We start from the raw sequence: 26,284 nt of genomic DNA on the forward strand, positions 1-26,284 counted from the left end.
GATAAATAGAGACACAATCATCTCCGATGCATCAATAACCTTGATTGGAAAGCGATATTCTTAAGGCAGGGAATGTTTTATTTTATGAATCATTGGTATGTTTTCATAGTTGCGGTCTTTTACTCGACTTGTCTTTGAGGCATTTTCCAAGCTTATACAGTGCATTAAAAATATCTTCAAGCGTTCAAATATTAAATATTCTCGCCACACTAATAAGAACAGCATATTAATTTGGCCTTCTACATGACACTTTCATTTGTACAGGCGTCTAAACAGTGGATAGTTCTTTACTTCAAAAATGGTGCAGAGTGAGGATACCTTTACACTCAGCTTGTTCCCGAGAATGAAGCTAAGTCGTTGTATCTACATCAAATTTTCATTAAATAGTGGAGAGAACAATCTTTGGTATGTAAATGTTAGCGCTTTCATTCTAAAAATACTATCGATCTTTTTTTATAGATGAAGTTATTTATTAGTAAAAAATATTTTTGCATTTTACATGTACCACATGTAAATTTTAATGAACACCTATGTAGCCTATAAAAATAACAATAGCGTTCTAAACTCTTTCCTCTTGGTAGGTATTCATTAAACAAATTACAATGCAATGGAAATTTTACAATATAACTTGGAAAACGTGTAATTAGATCTTATAAATATTTAAAAAATAAGTCCTCCAGAGTCACTGGTTCGTCAGGAAATGCTTGTATTGGAAAAAATGGTTAGGATGAGGAAAACGCATTATTTGATCAGGTACGATTGATATTTTCTCTTACTATGAAGGAACGAAAACTTAATTACATATTTTATAAAAGTAAAACAAATATACAGACAAATGACAATCCATTTCATTAAGTTGTTCTTGATTTTAAAGTAATAGCTTCATACAATATCTTTCCTATTAGGTTTTTATTGCCTAAATCAAAAGATTATTACTCCTGGAGTACGCATTCAACGCTTTTAGATTTTTAAGTAACGATATCTATTTTTCGCGATTAAATGAAAAGTGAAAATTTTCTTGCGTGCGAAAATGCGACGGCTAAGTATGAATGATGGGAAAAGCCCGTGTGACGTCATTATGGTTCCCCCTGCCGCCGAGTGAGATGACCTTAGGGCGAGAATACGTGAGCCACTGCGATGCAGGTTGCTAGCAGGTAGCGCTTGGCTTAAATAAAGATTATTAATACCTTATCAAACGCAGGAAACTTTCCGACCTTAGCCAGTTTTAATAGGTGATTGTTAAGATATGTTTCGTTGAGCTCTGTGCCTCATGCATGCTTTGGTAATCTCAGACGATGTAAAACTCCTATCTACTCGTATAGAAACTAGGTCCCTGTGACGTCACGTGGAGTGGCATCGCATGGGCGTCAATCTGGCCTTTTTTCAAATGCGGTTAAAATTGACTATTGCCATTCGTCTAAACTGGAATTTCTGAAACTAAATAATTTGTCTATTATGAATACACTATTGGTGGGTAATGAATCACAATCAACTCCTTTTGTTTTCTTTGGTGAAGGAAACTACCCTATTGTAATTATGTTTGGTGCTATAACATGTAAATAGTTGAGTACTTGCGGTAGAGTCACTCTTAGCATTCTGTCACCATAATGTTTTGCATGTCTTTGGAATTTTTTAAAATTCTGCATGCCTCTACTTCGTTGCAAATTTTATGTAGTCTCAGCGTAAGGATAATTGGAGGGGGCTGGTAGCTAGTACCCCCTTCGGTAAACACGTTTACTTGACTGTCGTATAACCGTTTACAGATTTAAGGGAGGTTGCCTTACAATTCTGGCCGTTAGTTGATGGATGTATTAAGTCACAATCTCCTCTGATAAATTGATAAACCCGATTGTAAAGGGAAAGTACGAAGGCAAGGAAGACTTAAGTTTTATGAACCATTGGCATGTTTTTTTCTTTGAGGTGTTTGAAATACTATGCCAATGTTTGGGATCCTCATGAAATAGGCTTAAAACGGAATTTGAATTCAACTTGACAGTGTTTCTGACCTCGAAAAACAATTTGGATGGGAATCACTGTCAGACCGTAGATTGAAACTAGACTAAATCAATTCCCGCCTGAACTAAATCTACATCATCTCTTGCCAAACACCCTAGAGGTGGATCGCAGGGTATTATGTAGATATAGATTCATTTTTATTCTTCTTCTCTTTCACGTATTTCCCAAATTTTTACAATTTCCCAATTGTTCAACTTGCATTGCCGTACCGTAAGCATTTCCTTGAAGAGAATGGGTTATATAAGCGTAGGTAGCGATGCGGATGAGGCATATATAATAGGAGACCGTAAACAATGAACTTAATGGCGGGTTTTCGCAGAGTCACGTATCGAAAAAAAAAAACAAAACAAAAACGAGACGCTTGAAATAAAAACAAAACAAAAGTGCCTCAAAAAGCTTTGATCGTGGGTATTTTATAATGAAACCCGTCCGTGACCCAGGGGGAGATTTCTTCGCATTCATTTTTTTTATTTCATCATTCGTTTTTTATTGGAGGAATTTTTCGCAGTTTTTTCTCCTCTCTCTCCCTCTCGCTGTGGGCGTCTCTATCTTGCGTGGGAGGTTGGCCAAGTCATATTTGGTGCCAGGGTTTTCCCCAAGCCTCCCCGGCGATTACAGCCGGCCTTCCTATTTGAGTCGGAGCAGATGCCCCGATGTATGGGGGCCTATTCGGGACGGACCGCTTGAATTTGCATCTGCTAAAATTAAAGGGATCTAAATTGTTCCCATCACTTCTTTTTTTTCTTCTTTTTCTTTTTCAAACTGGAGAATTTAAAGCAGGCCGTATAAATACCCTGTTTTGACTAATAAGAGGCAAATTTTATTTAAAAGGATGTTGGTGTGAAGGAAAAGGTGATCGTTATTTGCATGAAAATTTTGGAAAGAGGTCTTATAATTAAGGGGGTGAGAATCCAAGGTGTAAAAGTGATTTTTTGTTCTAAACAGAAAATACGTAAAGAAAACATACGAGATCAAATGAATATTCAGAAGTGCATTTGATCTTCCACTCGATGTCGCCACAGAACATAGAATAACTCGCATCCCTTGTTCAACAGGTTTTTGTATATTTCTTTTTTGAATTTCTCTACCAAACTCTGTTTGGAAAGAAAATAACTTGCACCCCTAGGCTTCTCACCCTCTCAATGGTAATTTATTGAATGAAGGTATAAAAAAATAAGAAGTTCTCTCCAAGTGTTAAGACTTTCACGGGTGGTGGTTAGTAGTTTACCGCTGGATTCTGGATTCGCGCATCTCTCCACCTCCCGGGTTTTCCGCCAAGTTTCGCCGGGATTCTACCAGGCGTCTTCAGAGATAATAGTTAATTTTTTACCCTACTTTTCAAACGAGATAATTTAAAACAGGCCTTATAAATACCCTGTTTTGACTAATAAGAGGAAAATTTTACTTAAAGAAGGTTGGTGTGAAGGAGAAATTACTCGTCATTTGCATGAAAATTTGGGAAATAGGTCTTATAATTTTAATTTATTTAATGAAGGTATAAAAAAATAAGAAATTCTCTCTGAGTGTCAAGACTTTCACGGGTGGTGGCTCGTAGTTTACCGTTGCATTCTGGATTCGTGCATCTCTCCTCCTTCCGGGTTTTCCGCCGCGTTGTTTGTCAGCGGTTGACGACATTTTCGCCGGGATTCTACCAGGCGTCTTCAGAGATGAGTGTTTATTTTTTACCCCTTTTCAAACGAGATAATATAAAACAGGCCGTATAAATATTCTGTTTTGACTATTAAGAGGCAAATTTTATTTAGAAGATTGGTGCGAAGGAGAAATTAGTCGTCATTTGCATGAAACTATTGGAAAGCAGTCTTATAATTGCACTCTATTGACTGAAGGCCACAAAAAAATTACGAAATCGTCACCGGCTTGATGTTATAGAAATGAGATATATCCATGATGAAATATAAGCGGCAAATGGTAATTTTCATGCTTTAATGAAAGGCTTTTCAACCTTCTTTTAATGCAGGTGCCACAAATCGAATTCACGTCGTCCGCAGGGCTACAATGCTCCACGCCACTTTACCACCACATCAATAAAATAAAAACATATGACTTCAAAGTGTAGCGATCTTCCTCGTTAAAAATTTCGCGGGAACCTACTCGCCATGTTAAATAAAAACTTTTGGACTATGTCAATGCGTCAATTTTTTGGGTGGCCCCAACGTTTCCCGACCGTTGCTGGTCGCTTTCTCAAGGAAAACCCTGCGCGCCTACGCGCCTGGGTACAAATCGTGGCAGGGAGATGAAAAATCATTTTTTTCGTCTGAAAATCATACATTTTTCTGTGAGATTACAAACAGCATATCCCCTTGAAAAAAGAAGTTTGCCTTTGCTTGCCGGTTTTTGTATTAAGCCTGAATCGCCCGTTCATTTTTCTGTCATCAGAATGATAGCAAAAGCTAAAGTTATCATTCCGATAATATTTAAGTATGATAGCTCAAAGTATCCCTTGACTCATCATTTTCTGAATCACATGGTCATTCCCGCCGTCCCTTTTCCGTCGCTTACTCCGTCACTTGCCGTATTAACAATTGTCTTTCAATAAACTGCCATGCGTGGCGTTAAAATCGCCGTTAGCGGTCGCGTGTTCTGATTGGCTAAAGGATGGTGCTAGCGATAGTTTCAGCGACAGCAAACGGGACGTACAGTGTGATGGAAAAAGGTATTCGATTCCTTTTTTATTTCTATTCCGGGAGCCAAAATGAATCGCGGAAGCGGTCGCGGAAGAAAAAGTCGCGGAAAATGAATGCGTGAAGTCGTAATTATTCCGACTTGATTGGACCCCAGGGGACTCTAGGGACTGACAGATTGGAAAATGTATATATTATGTGGGCCTAGAGGAGGCCTTATTTTATCCCATAGTAGACTGATTTCTGGTGCCAATTCGGTCGCATTTTCACTTACGTAAACTCATTTCAATGCGCGGTGGGTGGGAACAAATTTAGAGGCCCACTTGAGGATCCTCTTTTGTAATATTCGCGATACGCTACTTTACGTGATAGAGGAGCATCGGAAACCTTACTGAACCGTTCACGATGAGATTGACCCGGTCTTTTCTCTGAATCGCTCCCCCAGACCTACCCTTGTCGGAGCTCACCTAGGAGACTTTTATGAATGGAATGGAACAAAAGAAAGTGAACCCACTAGACGTCCGCCAGCTAGGGGAGATCTTTTGTAATATTCGCGATACGCTACTTTACGTGATAGAGGAGCATCGGAAACCTTACTGAACCGTTCACGATGAGATTGACCCGGTCTTTTCTTTGAATCGCTCCCCCAGACCTACCCTTGTCGGAGCTCACCTAGGAGACTTTTATGAATGGAATGGAACAATAGAAAGGGAACCCACTAGACGTCCTCCAGCTAGGGGAGATCTAGGATCTCCCCACAATAACGACTAGTATATGTATCTTATACTGCCCGACTGATTTTATGTGACCTGCTTCCAAGGAAACTAGGTGTATCGTTCTTAATTATTTTTTGCGGCAACAATTGTGGCCGGGGTAACTACGACCAAGGCTATCGGCTCGACCATGGGCAAAAATAATTCTGCTGCCATGGCGACGAAAACACGAAAGACTCAGGCCCTCAAAAACAAAAAGCCAAAAGCCTGAAATTTTTAATCGTTATTAAAAATTTCAGTCTTTAGCCTTTAATGCTGTTCGGTAAACTTCTTATTTGCCACCGAGTGGTGCATTCAGTTTTACTTTTGTTTTTTTTTTGTGTGCGTTCGTCGTAATAGGGGAGGAGGTTCTCTTTTTCTTCTGATCCTCGAGACGAGGAGACAATTGTAGGAAGTAGTTGTAGAGGATGTGTGTGCTTCGGAAACTCAGGAGAACCTGCCGCAGAAAATACTTGTGTAGGCTTTCGCGGTGTGGTGAGGACTCAGCACACAGGTTTTCGGGGTTACTACCGCGTAGATTCATCTCTGCAGACGACAGTTTCGCCGGCATTGCAGCAGGCTTCTTCAGGTCAATGAAGGGTCACAGCGCCACATTATGAATGGTTCCTTTCTTGACTTCCCTGCTGCTGTCACTTCATTGACCTGAAGAAGCCTGCTGCAATGCCGGCGAAACTGTCGTCTGCAGAGATGAATCTACGCGGTAGCAACCCCGAAAACCTGTGTGCTGGAACCTGCCCCAGAGGCCACGCGCCAGCTCGCCATGGCATTGACGCCTCCGAATTTTTGTAAGTACCATTCGGCGGCACTCAGTTTCCTATACAGTCCAATTTTTCACCTTTTGAGCATTAAGAAAATGCATTATAATATGCAATGTAATATCCGTAATTGGAGCGATCGCTTGAGCTGTCGCTCAGAAGGTTTATTGTTAATTTTACCCAAAATATCCTGTGATTCAGGCTTGAGGTTTTGTTTGCTTGGCCGTGCGGAGAGCAGCGCAGCATGCATTTTTGAAAACCTATTAAAATGCACCCGAGAGGGCAGCATTAAATCCACCTTCCACGAGACGGGCCGGGCCCTCCGGTATGCAGTTCCCTAGACTAGCGTATTGGATGCATTGTATGACTCATGCAGTGCTAAGATCGCGTTTTTGAGCAACTCCCAATGCCCGATCCATGCTAAGCCTCTCCACTTCACTTAGTGCGTCTCAAGATATCTGCGCCGGCGGTGTATTTTTGCTCTCCGCAGACAGATATCGCTCGCGAGAGCCACTTCCTTCTCCCAGGAAGGCGGGCGGGAATTACCGCCGGGCCCAAGGGCCCCGCTAGGGGTCTGCATATACAGAGCGGAGAAAAATTCATCATCATCATCATATCGTTCAAAAATCCTGGGATTGGTTTGACGCAGCTCTCCATTCCTTTCTCCTATCCGCTAACCTTTTCATAGCCACGTATTTCTTCTCTATTACATCCTTTATAACCTGTCCTATATAATTCATTCGAGGCCGTCCCTTGCCCTACTTCCCTTCCACCTGTCCTTCTACGGTAGTCTTCATCAGAACATCATGCCTCAAAATGTGGCCAACTAAGTTGTCCCTTCTTCTGCTTAAGGTTTTTAGGAGGCTTCTCTTTTCTCCCACTCGTAGCCAGGAATTACGTTCGGGGGGGGGGGGGGGGGTCCAAAACAATGGGGGAAAATTTTTGAAAAACCGGGCACCTAATAATGGGTTTTAAACTGATTTTAACACTTTTCATAATCGTAAAAACTTAATTTCTTAAAGAAACATTTTGTAAATTCCTGATTTTTCAATATTATCTTTTCTTTTATGAAGAGTAATAATTGTGTTCTCATTTTTCGGGGAAGGGGGGGTCCGGACCCCCAGACCTCCCCCCTGGCTACGCCACTGATCGCCGCTGACTTCACTGCACTTAATCATGACAATGAAATCCCGAGATAAGAAATGTCACTCATAGCTGAAGTTCACATCACGCATCAAACGTGGAATTGGTTTTTAGAGGCCTTAGGACTTGGAAAATTTGTCTTGCGATAATCAAAACCAAGAGGACTGCATAGAGTAGGCAAGGTACATTTCTGTTGCCAATTCGGTCGCATTTTAATCGGTTTTCAAAAATGTCCGCGGCGCGGTGATGAGCGATCCACTTTACGATATTTTGCATTATTACATTTGTAATTGCGTGGAATATCACTGAAGAGTTTTAAATTTGATATATCACATCATCATGTGCATAAATTTCGGTAAAAGCCCCTAATCATATCTTATTTCTCCATAAAACTCGAATCACTATGTCCGTCAGCGACGCGAGTGGCGACTTTTGTAAACCAATTTAAATGCGCTGTGGTTGACAACACATTTACAGACCGACTTGAGGGTCCTCTTTTGTAATATTCACGATCAAAACTGTCCTCTTTGTTACTGGTGAATTTCAAGAGGAATTTTCTCCAAAGGTTATTATCCATGGTTAAGAGACATAATTTTAAGCTGTTTTGAAACAGGAGACGATTGAGCTTATAGCTCATCGTTACGCCAAAATTAAACTAAGTTTCAGAAAGGTTTCTCGGGTTTTCCACCGGTTGATGGCGTCCATGTCTCCCGACGTTTCGATCCGCGACTTGTTGATCATCCTCAGGGGATCTTCCGAATGCCATTCGATCGAAACGTCGGGAGACATGGACGGCATCAACCGGTGGAAAACCCGAGAAACTTTTCTGCAACTGATACGCCGGGAAAACCTAAGATCATAAACTAAGTTTTGTTGTTTTTGGCTTAGGTCACCATTTATACGCCCCCGTCCCCTTTTTGAGTGTCACTATCCATTTATGGTGTCTGGTGATAGCGTCACACCCATACAAGTAGGCTATTCCAATCATTGATTTGCAGCGAGATTCAAAATAGAAAGCCAGCCCTTTTTGCTTTCCATTCTCCTTTCAAGTGCGATCGACTAGGATAGTCTCGTGTTTTACCACGCGTGTGTCGAACAATTCACGGGACTTTATGGACAAGAAATTGGCACGTGTTAATACCCAGTGAGAAAAGGGACGGATACCTATAAATAGGTCGTTGTTTCGGAGGAGGTAATCGGTCATTACTTCAAGAGAGATGTGGTGCTTTCCCGGCTAATAGATTGCGTGAAAAGTTCTCGGGATCGCCACCAGACCAGGAGCTGCGTTACCGCCGACGAACAGTGGGCTAGATTCGAAAAAAGCGGCCCATAACCTCAAAATTGTTTTTTTTTAGATAGGAAATTGAAAATTCGCATATATATTCTCAAATAAACTGTGCATAATTTGCCAGGTTTTTTGTCAGTGCCTTCACGTTACCATATATTTGAGGTCAAAGTTGAACAAATTTAGCGAAAAATGACCACCTTCGATTTTTTCTGAAGATAGCCAATTTTATCCTCGCGCAATGGTTTCATGAAAATTTTTGTTGACCAAACTATTATACCTTCTTAATTAACACTTCTTTTTCTTACATTTTGAGGGTTTTTAAAGATTTTGTTTCACCTTTAATCATAGATATGTAACAAAATGGCGGAGCCTGTTTTCAACCAATTGTTTTACATAAACGTAGAGAAAAAGTAGATACTTCTGCCGACTTCCTCCAATTGACTTATACCATGTCGTTCTATGAAGCTTCTACATTGTGAATCTAAAGTAAAATCTTGCACCAACCTGCAACCCCGAATTTTACATCGTTTTTTCGAGCGTGCGGTCGACTCCGTTTCTGGCCGACGGGGGAGGAGAGTACGGCGACGCGGCAAGCGTGTGGATGCGATATTGCCACATTCACTTTTATATCTGGGTAAAAGATATAATATTGATAGAAAATAATCACCAGAAAGTAAAATTAATAAATATTGCTACGAATCACTCTTATTATGCAATCGCTGGGCACTGCAAGAGGTATACTGAAAGGTCTCTACTACACTGCCAAGCGTCGGCAGAAATGCAGTTCCTGACCCGGTGGCGATCCCGAGAAATCTTCATGGGTCATTACTTTCCGCGGCGCTTTGGAGGTATACAGTACCGCTCGGCGGCAATGCATCTGTGATCTGATATTCATGGACAAATAGCTTGTAAATATCGCACAACTATTTTTATCATTGTTCGCTGAGCTGGTGAGTAAAAACTTTCATCGAAGAGCCATCTTGAAGATAATTTATTTATTTCACCACCGAAAACGTCACAAAGGCTTTTACATTGCGATACCTTCACTGCAAAAACACCAAAAAATCGCCCAATGAATCAAATCCGCTCATCTAAAGCCTTCTCCGAAGTTTGGAGAATTGGAGGTGAGCGTTTATGCTTCGCACACTGCCAGCTGAGCGCATTCGTATTGTTGGACTACTACAGGGTGTCCCATTTATCTTGACCACCCGAAATAACTTTTTGTCCAGATGCAAATTCAAATATGTGTCAAGCAAATGTTCATTAGCCGTCAGGGGGACATTAATCAGCATGATTGCCTTCCTTGTAGCTTTGTTATTTACAAAGATATGAACAGCGGTATGTCTTTTTTAAATGGCACCCTATATTTTTTTTATTCGGCAATTCATTTCCTCTCCTATAACTCCTCCTGTTCATATATTTGTAATTAACAATGCTATAAGGAAGGCAATCATGCTGATTAATGTCCCCCTGACGGCTAATGAACATTTGCTTGACACATTTTTGAATTTGCGTCTGGACAAAAAGTTATTTCGGGTGGTCAAGATAAATGGGACACCCTGTATATGAGCAGATTTGGGCGATTAATGAGCGTTTTTGCAGTTGAGGTATCGATTGGCTGTTACCTAGTGAAAATATTGCTTTAAATTTGTGTTTAGATAATAATGCATTTTTTCTTTGTTACGCTGCAGGTTCGTCCAGGGCTTGAGCCAATATTGGTTTGGAACCTGAAGCTACCGTTACTTCAACTTGTTGGAAGATCACATCCAGGACGATAGGGTTTGGCGAGGCAGGGAAATCGCCCAATCTCCTATCCCTCATTGTTCCCTTGTTGCTACTGTGGAAGCTTGTAAGGAAGATGCCCATGACGGAGGAAGAAACGATAGATCATCAGTTTACGGCTGATCGAAGTGGAAGTGGTTAAACACCGCGTGACCTGGTTCAATCTCGGAGCAACCACAGTAGCTGCCGTCGTTAAGGTAAGTGTCCAAATATATGCATGTGCATGATAGCCTGCCAGTCACATATTTGGCAGCGGATGAATACATGTATATCCACTACATTCACTGTTTTACATTAGGGCGATTACAGAATCACAAAGCATCGAAATAGCGTGGATTACTGGAAATCGTTAATGATGACACAATCAAACGGCAAAAGGAATGTTTCATTGTACACATACGTGTATATAATGAATTTTACTATACAGTGCATGGTACATACTCGCAATTGAAGTGTTACCGTGAAGGAAAACTCTCATAAGGAAAATGAAACTCGCATTACTGTACTGTATTGTTTCGTATCAATAGTGCACGTAAAGGATTATATTGTTTCGTATCAATAGTCCACACAATAGAACCATAAAGGACTTTAATAAACGCTACCTTTAACTTCGTTGGACGACTTCATTTTTATGTGTAAACGGCTGGTGTCCTAACACCCCCTGCCACACGCCTTTTAGGCGGCTTGCGGGGTATTATGTAGATCTAGATGTAGATTATTCCATTCAAGTGGAAGGCTACCCTCTCAGTGAGCACTACTTCCTCTATTTTCTGAGTTGGACTAGGCGAAGTAGACTACTCGGAATTACGGAGCTACCCGCTTGCTAGCTGGGTAAGTTCGTGTGCTATCGGACAGTTCAGCCCCCCTGCAGCGTTTTGGGGGACCCCCCCCCCGCACCCCGAGTTCAGAGAAATGTTTAAGTTTTATCCATTTTTACTGGTTGCTGTATAAAAAACATAACGGAAGAACGTGAAGAATTTCAAAAGAGCCAATCGGACGACACCTGAGCCGTATTGTTATCCTCGGTAAACGGTCGATCCAGCTCAGTGTGAAGTTGGACTTACATAAAGTAACACGGCCTTGATGATTGGAGACATGTCATCTCTCGAAGCGTCGGCTCATACTACAGAATGAACCTGGCTGAGAACCCGAGAATTCATCAATAGTATTCACCAGGAGAAATTAAAATCGTTTATTCATCCATTTTACTTAGTTGGATCGATATTACTTATGGAAAGGTGTAATAATTCATAAAATATGTCTCGTAAAGCCAAAAAAACTCACCATTTTGAACCATTTTTCTTAAAAATTTTCTGGGGAAGGGTACCCGCACTTCCCACTTATCCTGGCGGGTATTCCACACCACCAAATCCCTCAGTGTTGGTTGCGCCTAAAACGCCCCCTAAAACACCAAAATTCCTAGCTGCGCCCCTGCTATCGAAATTCTTGATTTGTTGGATCCAATCCGGTCCAAACTCAAACCATTCCCACTTTTCAACTATTGTCCTTCCCATAGTGTCAAATTGTTCCCAATTTGATCGATGTCAGCCCCAACTTCTATCGGTGCAAAAAAGGTAGATCGCTGTACTTTAAGCATTTTGTAAGAATTTCTACCGAAGATTCACAGGGTCGTGTCATATATCGCTTCACTCATTGTTCATTCGACTACAACAATGAATCATTAAACATTGTTTAATTGTAAACTTTTAGCTTCGACGGTCGAAAGAGTGAAGAAGAACATGTGAAAAACGATGCAAACAGCGAAACGTTCGTCTTCTTCATCTCGTCACGGGCAAAATATTTTATTGGTACATCTCATTTATTTATTTATTTAATCCAGTCCAAAAACAGCACGAGGCCAATTACAGAGGACTCACAATAACAGGAGAAACAATTAATAATAATAAGCAACGTAACCAATAATGAACAAAGAATATTCAACAGTATTTACAAATAAATAACAAAGAATAGTAAATTTCATCGTGTGGTGCGAGTAATAGGGGGAAAATTACGATAGTGCTGGTGAAAGATGGGTGAGGGATGAAAAAAAGGATAAAAATTTGGAACACATTTGGAATAGGAGTTAATGGAAGGAGGAGGTCTGAATAGAAAAGAACGTTTAGAGACAGAAAGGCGGGGGGTGAAACAATGAAATAGGTCTGCGTAGCAAGGTTTCCGGGTTGACCTCCGCGTCGATTCATCTTCAAGACGACAGTTTCGCCGGCGTTGCAGCTAGCGTCTTCAGGTACGAAGTATCGGATGCAGGTTTTTGCCCGTCTTATATAGGCCTTGGTTTGGGCTAGGTGCATTCTGATTGGTCCGTGGGTAAGAGTCTCTTCCATGTGTTTGAGAGCGAATAGCTGTCCTCCCTGTATGCATACAAGACGGGCAAAAACCTGCATCCGATACTTCGTACCTGAAGACGCTAGCTGCAACGCCGGCGAAACTGTCGTCTTGAAGATGAATCGACGCGGAGGTCAACCCGGAAACCTTGCTACGCATGCTGCACCACCCCGCGAAAGTCTCCATCAACAATGAAATAGGTCACCCCCCTCCTTTGTATTGTATTTTTTATAGGGAGAGAACGATATCTTCGCATTACGAATAGCTTTTTAAAATTAAATTACACCCATTCCTTGATTTTTTAAATGTCCGAAAGGTAGATTTCAAAATCCGAGGTTCGGAAGAGTACATGAATATTGAAGTTACGTATGCTATATGTAAAAAAAATATCTAAACTTTTCATGAAAGGAAATGTTTTTTTTTTGTTCCTCTCACCTAAAATAAACTAAAAAGACGAAAATCGTCGTTTTGGAAGAGTGCTTTGCCGCGTGGTGTCTATAAGCATGTTAGGTTATTACCATGGTAATTACGCTGCAGGTTCGTCCAGGGCTTGAGTGAATATCGGTTGGGAACTTGAAGCTACCGTTGCTGCTACTTGATGGAAGATCACTCCCTGGAAAGAAGAGGGTTTCGCGAGGCAGAGAATAAGCGGTAGGTGCGGCATTAATAAATCAGGGAATTTTAAGATAAATGAGTTTTACGCCTTTCTGAGGGATATTTTATTAATCTTTGAACTATTCTATTAGTAATATCAATCCAATTCTGTAAAATGGGTTAAATTTAAAATTTCTCGGTACTCTGGGGGTGTTTTATCCCCCAAAACCTCGCTGCTCCATCCCGCCCCCTCCCCCCCCCGAACGAAATTTTTGGCTAAGCCACTAAACCCACCCCCCTAAAATCCTCATGTAATTAATGGTAGCTTGGCTTCCCACCCGGTGAGCCCGGGTTCAAATCCCGGCAGCGGCAGAGAATTTTCAGGGACTGCCCAATCCCTGCTTGAATGTTGTGTGGAGTACATTTCAAGCTCAACACTCCGTCCGTCGGATGGGACGTTAAGCCGTGGTCCCCTTGGTGCCTTTCGTTAAGAGCAGGCTAATGCCGACGCCGGGTTTCTCTCCACCCTTCCTCACCTACCCTACCCTCATGGCGCCAATGACCTCAGCTGTCGGTCGCCTCCTCCAAATACCATACCATTAATGGTAGCCCTCTATGCTGATATTACTTATGATTGGCAAACGAGATTGCATCGCCAAATTCTGAAATGTATCCTTTCAGCACAGGAGTCGGATGATGTTGAAACCCATTCCGTAGGATCGTTTCCCCGGTAGCGATTCCCAAAATGGTGCGGTGCGGGAAAACGCCCGGATCCGTCGTAACGCCTTTGAGGACGGCGTGTTCCCGCTGCGATTTCATGCAAGGGTCCGACGCGACGTGACAACCGTATAAATATTGTTTTCTTTCCCGTTTCGAAGCGTTAACGCCTCCGAATATTCGAACCTCCACCCCGAAAAAACATCAACATCAACGCATTTCGTTCGTCGTTTTTTTTTTTTTAATATATTCGATGTTCTTTTTTTCCGTATATTTCTCGTTCCGCTCGTCAGGTGTTTTTTAAAGGGGCGACGACGGAAGGTTGGCGACGCCCCTGATTTAGCGGGACGAGTTTGTTTTATTCATTTATTTTTGTTGGGGTAAACGTGACAGGGAAAAAAACCCTGGTCTCGGAAAAATGTGAACGGTTAAATGGCCGGGTTGCGAGGTGTGACAGTTGACTGTTTTCGCGCCTCCTGCCCACGTGTTCTGCGATTCGGAGTGAGTATAAAACGGGCCTCTCAAGAGCCTGCGCAGTATTGAAAAGCTGAATGTAGCTTCCAAGCACGTTATTTGGAACACATTTCGATGTCACTATAATATATATGAAATGAGTTGACAAATCGAAGACTAAGAATCTATTAAACCAACCTTAGGATTGATTGACTTAGTGATTAAATTTAGATAGCCATTTCGTTACTTATTCGTAGAAATGGAATGTGAGCAGCATATAAATATAACTTTTATGCATCAGTATTGATCACTATAATAGATGTCGGTAGCGTTATTGCATACCATTGCATTTGCTATTTGGCATCTGCTATATCGTCATCAAATAGCAGCAACCTAATTCTTTCTCCGTGAACATTGACACCCAAAGTCTTCTTTTATTTTTAATTTTTAGGATATTGAATTCCCGGAAATGGATTTTAACGCTATTCCGGTACTTAAAAACTAGATGTAAGTTAATAAAAACACAGCAATCAGGTAAGAAAAATACTTTGAAGGATGGGAATTTCACAGTTTATAAAATTCAATACTTCATTGTTTTTCTATTATCTATTTAGTGAATTTGTTCCTTGAAGATTCTCTGAAATCTAAAAAACCTCGAATATAACCTTTTCGAATTATTATTATAGTATTCTACCGATTAAGGTAGGTTTCCATGGAGTACTAAAGAGGTGATCTGGGAGCCTCCCTTTCCTTCCAGCACTGCCTTCTTTAATTCACTGTAAGGCCTACTCTCTTTCAATCTATCTAAAAATCCTATTCTTTTCCTCCCCCTCCCTCGTTTCCCCAACATTCTACCCTCCAACACCATTTTCAACATCCCCTCACCGCTAAGCACTAACTCCATCCAAACCTTCTGTCTCCTGCGTATCTCATCTAAAAGCTTTCTCTCCTCGCCAACCATATCCAGCACTTCGTCGTTCCTTTTCCTCTCCGTCCATTTCACCCTCTCCATTCTTCTCCATACCCACATCTCGAACGCCTCCAATCTTCTCTCGTCTTCTTTCCTCAGAGTCCACGTTTCCGCACCGTAGAGAGCTACACTCCAGATCAAACTCTTCACTAACCTTTTCTTTAAACTCTTACACAACGATCCTCTCAGAAGCTCCTTCCTGCTCATGAACGCCTCCTTCGCTAATGCGATTCTCTTCCTTATGTCCTTACTACTGTATCCGTTTTCCTCTAACGTACTGCCTAAATAGTTTAATTGCTCAACCTGCTCAAGTTTTTCACCACCCACCTTTATCTTGAGTCTCACATTCCTCGCTCGTGATGCTTTACAAAACCGCATTACCTTAGTTTTCTTGTGATTAATCCTCATCCCAAACTCCTCGCAACGTTCGTATAACGCATCCACTAGGGCCTGAAGCCGACCGACTGATCAACGCCTGGTCATCCGCGAATCTCACTGATTTGAACATCATTCCTCCCACTTTTATCCCAGCTTCTAACTCATCCCACGCTTCCCATACCATCTCTTCAGCATACACGTTAAAGAGCAGTGGCGATAGAGGACAGCCTTGCCTCACACCTCGGCCAATGCTTGCCCACCCAGATTCTCCGTCCGCTATCCTCACTTGCGCAGTCTGGGCCATATACAGATTACAAATCAGTCGTCTATCCCTCCAGTCAACACCTATTCTCTTGAGAATATCCATTAACTTTACCCAGTTCACCCTATCAAACGCTTTTTCAAAATCCACGAAATACACATATACGTCCTGCTCATATTCTAGGTTCCTCTCCACGAGGGACCTCATTATTGCTATTGCATCACGAGTTGACTTCCCTTTTCTGAAACCAAACTGATCTTCGCCCAAATACTCGTTTGCCCTCGCCTCCATTCGTCTGTTCAATATCCTCAGCACTTCTTTAGCCGCATGGGATATTAGGCTAATAGTCCTATAATCTCCGCATTCCACAGCTTTCTTCTTTTTCGGAAGCGGAATTAAAACCGTCTTCACGAAATCCTCCGGCCAACATCCCTCCTCATAGATCTTGCGAACTAGTTCGAAAAACCTTTTCTTACCTTCCTTCCCTAGATTCTTCAGAAGTTCACACGGGATGTTGTCCACGCCTACTGCTTTCCTAGCCTTCATATCACGGAGTGCTCTCTCTATTTCTGAATCTAATATCTCCGGCCCAAGATTATCCTCCTCCACTTCACTTTCCTCCTCTAGAGTCAATCTCTCTGGTCTGTTCGTTCCGTCATACAGGTCCTCCACGTATTCCTTCCACCTACCCTGTACCTCTTCCCGCTCGGTTAGCATCCTCCCATCTTTAGCCTTAATTTTAGACATGGCTTGTCCTCTTTTGCCGCCCGATAGCGACTTAACTTTGGCGTACAACGCGCCTATTTCTCCATCCTTCTGGAACTCTTCCATTTCCTCGCACTGTCTTTTCCACCAAGCCTCCCTTGCCCTCTTAGTTTCACGTCGTAATCGATTATTCAATTCCCTATACATTCTTTTGCCCTGTTCTGTGTCCACGTTCTTCCACTTCCTCCTCTCCTCCATTTCATTTACCATTGCCTCCGTTATCCACGGCTTCTTTATCCTTCTACTGTCAACGTAACCAATTGACTTCTCCGCCGCTTTGACTATTCCCGTTTTTATATTATCCCATCTTTCCTCTACCGTCTTGGTACTTTCAATCTCCCGTATACTAATGTCCACTAGCTCCTGATATTCTCTCCTCATACTCCCCTTCAGGGCTTCTACGTTCCATTTCTTCGCCTTCCTAACTTTCATAAGTCTTTTGAATCTTACGTTGCATTTCATGAGCACTAGATTGTGGTCCGAATCCGCATCCGCTGCAGGGAAGCTGCGCGAGTTTTTCACACTGTTCCTAAACCTCTGTCTTACCATAATGTAGTCTATTTGATATCTCCCCGCATCCCCTGGACTTTTCCACGTGTACCTTCGCCCTTTATGATGATTGAACCACGTGTTTGTGATGAATAATTTGTTTCTCCTACAAAATTCTGCTGCTTTCTCTCCCCTGTCGTTCCGTATTCCTAGACCAAAATCTCCTATTTCGTTTCCATCCCTCCCTTCCCCGACTGAGGCGTTCCAGTCCCCCATCACTACCAGATTTTTCTTACCCGGTGTGTCTCTAATTATTTCCTCGAGCTGTTCATACACCTCGTCTACTTCTTCCTCCCTATGATTGCTAGTGGGCATGTAAACCTGGACCACCACAAGGTTGGTGGGCCGCGCCTCAATTTCTACCACCAGAATCCTATCGCTTACCTGGTCTATACCTACCACACGCTTACCCATCTTCCCGTTTAATACTAAAGCTACCCCTCGCTGGCTTTCTTCCCCTCCACTATATATAACCCTATACCCATCACTCCAATAATCCCCCCCATCCCTCCACCTCACCTCGCATAATCCTAAGATATCTATCCTCCCTTTATCCATTTCCCTTTTGATATTTTATAACTTTCCCGCCCTCATCATAGTCCTCACATTCCGCGTCCCCACATTTATAGCAGACTTCTTCTTCTCCATCTTCTTGGTCTTCTTTTCTTCTTTCTTCATTGCTGCTGCTGTTGATGGTGATGATGATAAGTCTCTGCAAGGATTTCGCATGTTGGCGACCCCGAGGACCTTGCCGACCTCGTTGCCGTGCCCGACACCCGCCCTTTGCGGACGGGTCCCGGGCGATGAGATTCCGAGGCTCATTTGGTTGTACTCCATGTGTTCAGGGAAGAGATAGTTGGTAGGGTTTCCCACTTCCATTCCAACAGTGTTTTTTACGTGACACCATCACGCGGACTACCTTTCGTCTGGCTCCTACCCTTCGACCTATCTGGCATGGGTGGCCCTACCGGGAATAATTTAGAATTAATCCCGCCAGTGCAGCTCTAGGGGTCATAGGAGCGCGCAAGCCTTTCCACCGCGACAAGGTTGTAGCCCAAGGGAAAGGCCTTTTCGAATAACCCATTCAAAAAGCACCAGGTTCTTTTTAATCTAACGGACGAAGTTCGCCATGAAAAAATGTTTGACTTAGCCGGGATTCGAACCCGGATCTCCCGATTGCCGGTCAGGTGTGTTAGCCAGTTACACCACCAAGCCATTTCCTCAAAGCGGACTTCGGGCTAACACACCTGACCGGCAATCGGGAGATCCGGGTTCGAATCCCGGCTAAGTCAAATATTTTTTCATGGCGAACTTCATCCGTTGGTGTATTTAACTTTGCACCCATGCGCGTGACTGCGTACTAAGTCACTTGTTCCTGCAGTGCCTTCTCTTTATTCTCCTGACACCTTTATTTATGCATTTTTTGTATGTTATTTTACACTGATTACCTTGTAAATAAAGCAAGTAATGAAAGCGTAGAATATTATGATAGCAAATAAACTTTGGTTCAAGTAATCTGAGTCTTTTTTTACTACACCCTTCACGTACGTTTCGCGACAGACGCAGGCGTTGTGGGTGCCCCCTAATGTCGGGGCCCTCGGCGATCGCCGACCAGCCGAACTGGCCAGACCTGCTTCTCTTTTATTTCGTTGATGGCTTTCTCGAATTAAACATTAAAAATTACGGGGGACAATCCTCACCCTTGTCTCACTCCTCTTCCTATTCTTGCTTCTGCACAGTCTAGTCCACACCTCATCACGGCTGCTTAGTTTTTAACCCATTAGTGCATAAAGTTATTTTCGTCAAATGTTCATTTCAAAAGTAATTATTCCGGTCAATAAGGTTCATTTTAACTTGATCTGCAATTTTTAAATTTTTTAAATCAATAGTTAATCAATTAATACAGCCCTGCCGATATGTCGGACGGTGAGTTTTCAGTGTTGATTACAGATTCAAAATAGTATTACGGAAAAATTTGATAATTTAGAAATTGATAAGATCAACCTTTAGAAGAAAGATGAGATAAAAGTTATCATGATACTGAGCAAAATACTACAGTAAAAATATAATTTACTTACCCCGTCCGGGTCACTGAAAATTCTTCTGATGCCATGTCGCACATAAATGCTTCTCAAGTCGATAAATTGAAGGATTCAACTAAAATATTAGCGGGGCGGTGAAGACAGGCATCCATTTGAACTTAATATAGTATCAAAATGTAGTGCAAGTCAATTAGAGCCCAGAAGAAAATAAAATACGCGCGTCCTATATATCGGACGCTGTGCACTAATGGGTTAAACAAAGTGTGCACAGGGGCGGATCCAGGATTTCTTTCTAGGGGGGCACAAGCAAGGCCGTCTACAGGATTTTTTTCTGGGGGGGGGGCACAAGGATACCCCGTAATACAAAACGAACGCAATGATAACGGGACCGTATTAAAAATCTTGCATATTTTTTAAGGGTCTGGGGAAGGCACGTGCCCCCGCGCCCTCCCCCCCCCCCTAGATCCGCCTATGAGTGTGCACAAGTTTATGTACATCGCAGAACATTTCAATTTATTTCAGAATTTTAATCATTGAATTCCCTTCTACGTTATCAAATGACTTCTCCAAATCGACAAATGATATGAAAGTTGGTTTGTTCTTCTCCATTTACTTCTCTATGAGAAATATTAGAGCTAAAATTGCTTCTCTTGTGCCTTTTCTTTTCCTAAATCCGAATCGGTCCTCATCCAGGAATTCTTGTTCTTTTCGTTCTGGTATCCAGTAGATGATTCTTGACAGTATCTTCGAAGCATGTGTCGACAGGCCTAAAATCTTTGCACTTCCCTGCTATCTTCTTTTTGGGAGTAAGAATGATGATATTCTTCTCGAACTCACTAGATACGTGAAATGGAATTCAATGATTAAAATTCTGAAAGAAATCGAAGGGGTCTGTGATGACCGTAGACTTGTGCACACTTTGTTCAAAAAATAAGTAGCTGTGATAAAATGTGGACTAAACTGTGCAGAAGTAAGAGTAGGAATTCCTCTAGATTACATATCGCATATGGCTTTGTACAGTCGAGTTAAAGTCATCTCTCCTTCATTTTTTTTATAAGCTCTGCAGGGATATCATCCATTCCTTTAGTCTTATTCATTCGCCGGTTTCTTATCGCAGCGTCAAAATCCGATGCTGACTCCCATGTCTTCCTTTTTTACTTCACTTTCCTCTTCGATAACTTTTGAGCTGAGTTCGCTTCTGTTGTATAACTCTTCCAGTTATTCTTTCCATCTCTTCACTTTGTGTCCGTTCGTAACATTACCTCCAATTTGGAAGCCATTTTGATGACTCTTCAATTATATTTACCGGCAGCGACATTATTGTCAAGTGTTTTCCCATATTTTATCGCAACTATACCCTTACTCCGCTTTTAGGCTACCTTGCGTGGGTAAATCAATTTGTCCTGCACTTATTCGGTCGATCTTATTTGAAAAAAATTGTTTCTTTTTCACACATTTATTCTCGTGGTGATTCTTGTCTTACACCTCAAAACATCCATCCATTCCGTCGGCAGTATATTTCGCTGTTGTTTTTTTTTTCCTCCGCGGTCCATTTAAAAAAATAAAAGAACGAGCAGAAAAGAAATTCTTTCTCCCCCTACCGTTTTCTCGCCTATGCGTCATCTCAGAGAGTGGATCTTTGGAAGTTCCTCCCATAACCTGCTTTTAAAACACTCCCTTTCCGATTCGACGTGCCGTCGTAAATTTCAAATCATTATTATTATTATTATTTCGGCCGCTGCTCCCGATTCCACCCTACTAGTACATTCGAGTCAGTCCGCTTTAATACAGCGATCCGCTCGGACGGTGTGTTTATTTATAGGCGCGGAGGCGATCTCGTTATCTAACGCTGACCGTTCCAAATGGCTTCTCGCAGTCGCGATGGAGAGAACCCATGAAAGTCGAGATCGCGTCTGGAGATAAGTTCTCGAGCACGAAACGCGGCCCACAGTTCCTGCCCTCGGCGTCAGGCCTAAAAAATCATAGGGGATCCGCGAAGTTTTTACTCTCAGATTAAAGTTCAACAAAAGCGCTTAAAGTCAGTGGCGTAGCCAGGAATTTCGTTAGGAGGGGGTCCAAAACCAGGGGGCAAAATTTAAAAAAGCTGTGTACCAAGTAATCGGTTTTAAACTAATTTTAACACTTTTCATAATCGAAAAAACCTCATTTTTTTATAGAAATATTATGTAAATTCATGATTTTTCAATATTTTGTTTTATTTTATGAAGGAAAATAATTTTGTTTTTATATTTCGGATGATGGAGGGGTCCGGATCCCCCGGACCTCCTCTAACTACACCACTGCTTAAAGTAGTTTGAGCGCTTCGGTGAAAGTAATAAGAATTTGATGAAACTTTGCTCACATATTCTCTGAAAGACGAGCTTTCAATAATCCAAAGAAAAACGGATTCTCATGTGTCATTAAGGAGGTATGTTCGTGACTGCGAGATTCTAGAGAAATACTTTTCTCGTGAAGGAAAAATCAATGGCGTCATTAACTCATCTGTGAAAGGGTTAAGGCAGTCAGAGCGCCTGGGCGAACAAGGATTTGATGAAACTTTGGTCACATATTCTTTGAGAGACGCAGTTTCTTTAATCCAATGAAAAAGGGATTCTCATGTGCCATTCAGGAGGCATGTTCGCAACTCCGAGATTCCAAAGAAATACTTTTCTCACTTTTCTCATGAAGGAAAAATTCAATGACGTCATTAACTCATCTGCGAAAGGGTTAAGGCAGTCAGAGCGCCTCGGCAAACAAGAATTTGATGAAATTTTGGTCACATATTCTTTGAAGGGCGCAGTTTATTTAATCCAATGAAAAAGAGATTTTCTTGTGCCGTTCAGGAGGTATGTTCACGACTGCGATATTCTAAAGAAATATTTTTCTCATGAAGGTAAAATTCAATGACGTCATAACTCATCTACGAAAGGGTTAAGGTAGTCAGAGCGCCTCGCCGAACAAGAATTTGATGAAATTTTGGTCACATATTCTTTGAAAGACGCACTTTGATTCTTCCTAAGAAAAAAGATTTCCATGGGCCGTTTTTGAGACATTTGACGGTTAAATTAGGATAATTTAACATGGGCTCTTATTGAGAAATACGGGTTTTTCGGGCTAGCGAAGCTGTTTACAACTTGAAGTTTTTGAGACAGCATTCATTACAAGCAAAATATTTTGAAAAATATAAATATGCACGGGAAAGTAAAAGTTCATCATGAAATAAGAAAGATATTTGCGAAAAACTGCCTGAAAATTGCAAGATGGGCGCCGGGATCTCTGGTACCAACATTGCAAAACGATAACCACCACACCGAGTTCGCCTAAATTATGCAAATGTATTTAGTTTCCCGGCTTTTGCATACGTCTTACATATCTTTTGTTTATAAATAAATATATTTATTTAGGATCTCCCCATAAATTGTGAATATTTAGGCATGGGGCGTCGTCAACATTTCAGCGTGCAAAGGATCGAAGCAGTGTTGAAACTAGTCAAGTTCAATACTCTACTTTTATTTGATTATAAGTAATGCATGCGGATAGTTAGTTATGACAAATATAATAAGTTATTAACTATGCATGCAGATCCTATTTTACTCAGTCCAAGCCGAGCTTTCCTAGGGCTAAATGTCGCCTAGGACATAAGTGTCGCTGAGAGTGGGTGAGTGTGATATCGTGAGTTCGAAACGATAACTAAGCCGGGAGAAATGAAGACAAGATACGACCAGCCTACCCAGCTATCCTCTTCTTCAGGAAAACCATGGGCGAATATTTTCCTACCATTCACATGTTAATGCGATACAATTGGCAGTGATGGAATGAGCAAGTAGATAATACAGGAGAGCAAGGTGATGAAATTAAAAAGCGAAGCAGTAGATTTGCCGTCACGACGGTTGTAAAGAAGAAAACAGAAAGAAAACTATTTTATGGATTCTGAGAAGGAAATACGACACCACTTAGTTTCATTACACCATTATTAGGATGAAAAATTACCCTCATTGAGCAAGACAAAACATCTCATGACCGTCACAACCGTAATGATGCGTTCAGAGGAAGTCAATCTTCTCCCACGCCTATTTTTTTTACTTTGAATTCAAAATGTCCTTTCCCCGTTACCAACCGTTCATTTTTATCACGTTCCTTGCGCTGGGATTGATTGATTTGTCAATGTCAGAGAGGTATTACTCAGCTTGGATATACTCATCTTTATTCTTGAAGCAGCAAGGAGTTGGTGTTCACCTCCACGAACTTACTTCTGCACAGCGGTTCAGAAATAAAAAAAACAACAGGAATGTATTCAAAACATTGCCCTGTATCCAAAATGTTTAGCCCATTTCTTCAGTGAAAAATGTCTGCTTACGATTTTGAAGATATCTATGTGTTTCGCTTCTGTGGTCTCTAAAGTCATCCTTTCAAATAATTTGGTGATATATTCATTAACATTGGAATCCCATGCAGGGTCGAATGGACTCAAATAGAGAATGTTTATGCTGCTTATTTTGAAACGAGGAAAAATTTAGACTCATATTTCTTTACTATTAATTACTTAGTTTGGTTTTCCACTGCGCAAAAGTTAGGCCTGACACTATTTTTTTTCTCAATTTATACCTGTCATGCCCGGATGGGCCATTTTGACCCAGACCATCACATTCATTTGAAGCCTTTCTACTGTTCCTATGTATTCAATGTAGCGGTGTGTATTATGCCTACTGAATTTTTTGTCGAAATATAATTTTTTTATTATTTTAAAATATTATTAAGTTTTTTTGAACCTGAAACCATTGAAATTCATTGTACCACCCGAGCCAAGGAGTGGTAAAGTGATAGGTGTTCACAAATTTGTGGAAGCTAGTTTCCCATAACACCAAAGTAACTGTTGAACAGCTACAATTTTAATATTTTTCGTCTAATTAAATTTTCTGCTGCCTTACCGAATGCTTTATGAACAACACTGATAAAAAGACTGGGAAGAAAATAAATATTTTGAGTAAAATAAGCAAACCTGGTGATATTGGGTCAAATTGACCCACTCGGGCATAAAAGGGTGTAAGGATTGGTCTGGCATGCTACTGTTAAATGTTTTCTCAGATTGACCCGTGGCCATGTGGCTACATTGGGTGATAACGTGTCAAAATCTTATGTTATCCATTTTCTACCAGCATTAAAAAGATTGAATATTGAGGGCAGGTATAGTTTTGAACGAAGGAAGGTTAAATTTATCTTTTCACCGTCCTACTCATACTTCTATAATATTTTTATCTTATTTACTGAAAGTTTACGTCCATTTTGAAATTCCAATGTGCATAGGTCTCTTTTATCTAGTGAAATCATTTCTACCAGCTTCAAAACTTATCTAATAGAGGCTAGAGGTTGAAAAAAAACCTTTAAGCAGCTATTTTTGTAACAATTTGAAAACATCATTGTTCGCATTTTTTCATATAGAGCCTCATTTTCCCAGCCCGGTGGGATGCGGCCACAGGGTTTAGGTGGGTGGAAATGGGTTTGATTGCAGTTTACGAAGTTGCGGTAAAAAAATTAAATTCTTCGAGAAGAATACGAGCTTATGTGGTTTGAAACTACTGATCACGATAGGCGGATTTATGAGGTGGGAGCCCCCCGCAGACGCTGGAAAAATAGACAAGATTTTTGATAGGGTTATCATTACGTTCGTTTTGTTTTACGTATTACGAAGCCTCAATCGTTTAATTTTGCGTAAATTACTTTCATTTTAAAAGAAAGAGAATATTCCGTACAGTAATGGGGAACATGCATGGAATTTGTTCATCATCCTAGTTAGTCTCATTGAATAGAAAATTTTCTCACGAGTCCAAATATATAAGCTAAAACTCTCCTGTTACTCCACAAACGTCAATAAATGCTAATTAAAAATGCTCGAATATCGCTTGAAGTCACGTGACCTGAAACGCCTTCTGACGTCACCGCACAGAACACCATTCCCTTCGCTAAGAGAGTAGAGTGTTAGAAACTTGAATGCAAGATATTTAAAGTAAAAATTGCAATTATTATCGCCAAATTTGCATTTGAGCCCTCGCAGATAGATTTTCTATCCACTTCCTCAGTCTGTCATCAGTGGATGCCGTTCCGTGACGTCACGCTCCGATGACGTCGTGTTTTCAATCAGCCGATGAAGATCAATTTTTAAAGACTCATAACTCAGCTAAAAAGCATTATTCATACGCGAAATTTTTGGCGAGTACATTTGAGGTAGAGACCTTCTTATTCCAGTACTTTAAAAAAATTGTGCATGTTCCCCATTGTTGCATGTTGTTTTAATCACGATATTATTTTGAACTTTTCTGTGTTTTTCATGGTTCATATCGGTCATAGTGATGGAAAAATGTCGGTCAAAATCGATTTTTCAAGAAATTGATTACTAATCGAAACTATGTAATAGCTCGAATTTTCAACAAAACTCGAAATTTGAACCGTAAGATCGTTTAATCGAAAAAAAAATCGACTATTCTTTTTTTGACAAAATACAATACGTAAAAAAAATGTTCATCATTTCCTCTAAAACACTCAAATTACACAATTGAGATAAGAAAAAAATCCCAAAAAATCTACTTAGGATATATGTGTGAAATATTAGTACATACAGAATAAAAATTAACAAAGGCACGCATATTGAATTGTTGGGATCACCACTTCGAACCATTCGAATCCACTAAAATTTTCAAATGAAAAATCAACTGATTGGGATTTTTTCTTGTATATCGATTTTTCCACAGTTTTACTATGGTACCTACCACACGTTTCAACCGCTAGGCCATCATCAGGTTCATACAACACTTGTG

General features: G+C 41.0%; 1 protein-coding gene across 1 annotated transcript in view; it reads left to right on the plus strand.

The window, feature by feature from the left end:
* The window catches only part of LOC124169551 (5E5 antigen-like), a 231,266-nt gene that overhangs the window by 12,651 nt on the left and 192,331 nt on the right, over positions 1-26,284 (plus strand). The window contains exon 2 of the mRNA XM_046548194.1: positions 10,309-10,596. The gene's annotated coding sequence lies outside the window, so the exon portion shown is untranslated. The remainder of the gene's footprint in view (positions 1-10,308; positions 10,597-26,284) is intronic.

This window comes from Ischnura elegans, chromosome 12, assembly GCF_921293095.1.
Source record: "Ischnura elegans chromosome 12, ioIscEleg1.1, whole genome shotgun sequence".
NCBI lineage: Eukaryota > Metazoa > Arthropoda > Insecta > Odonata > Coenagrionidae > Ischnura > Ischnura elegans.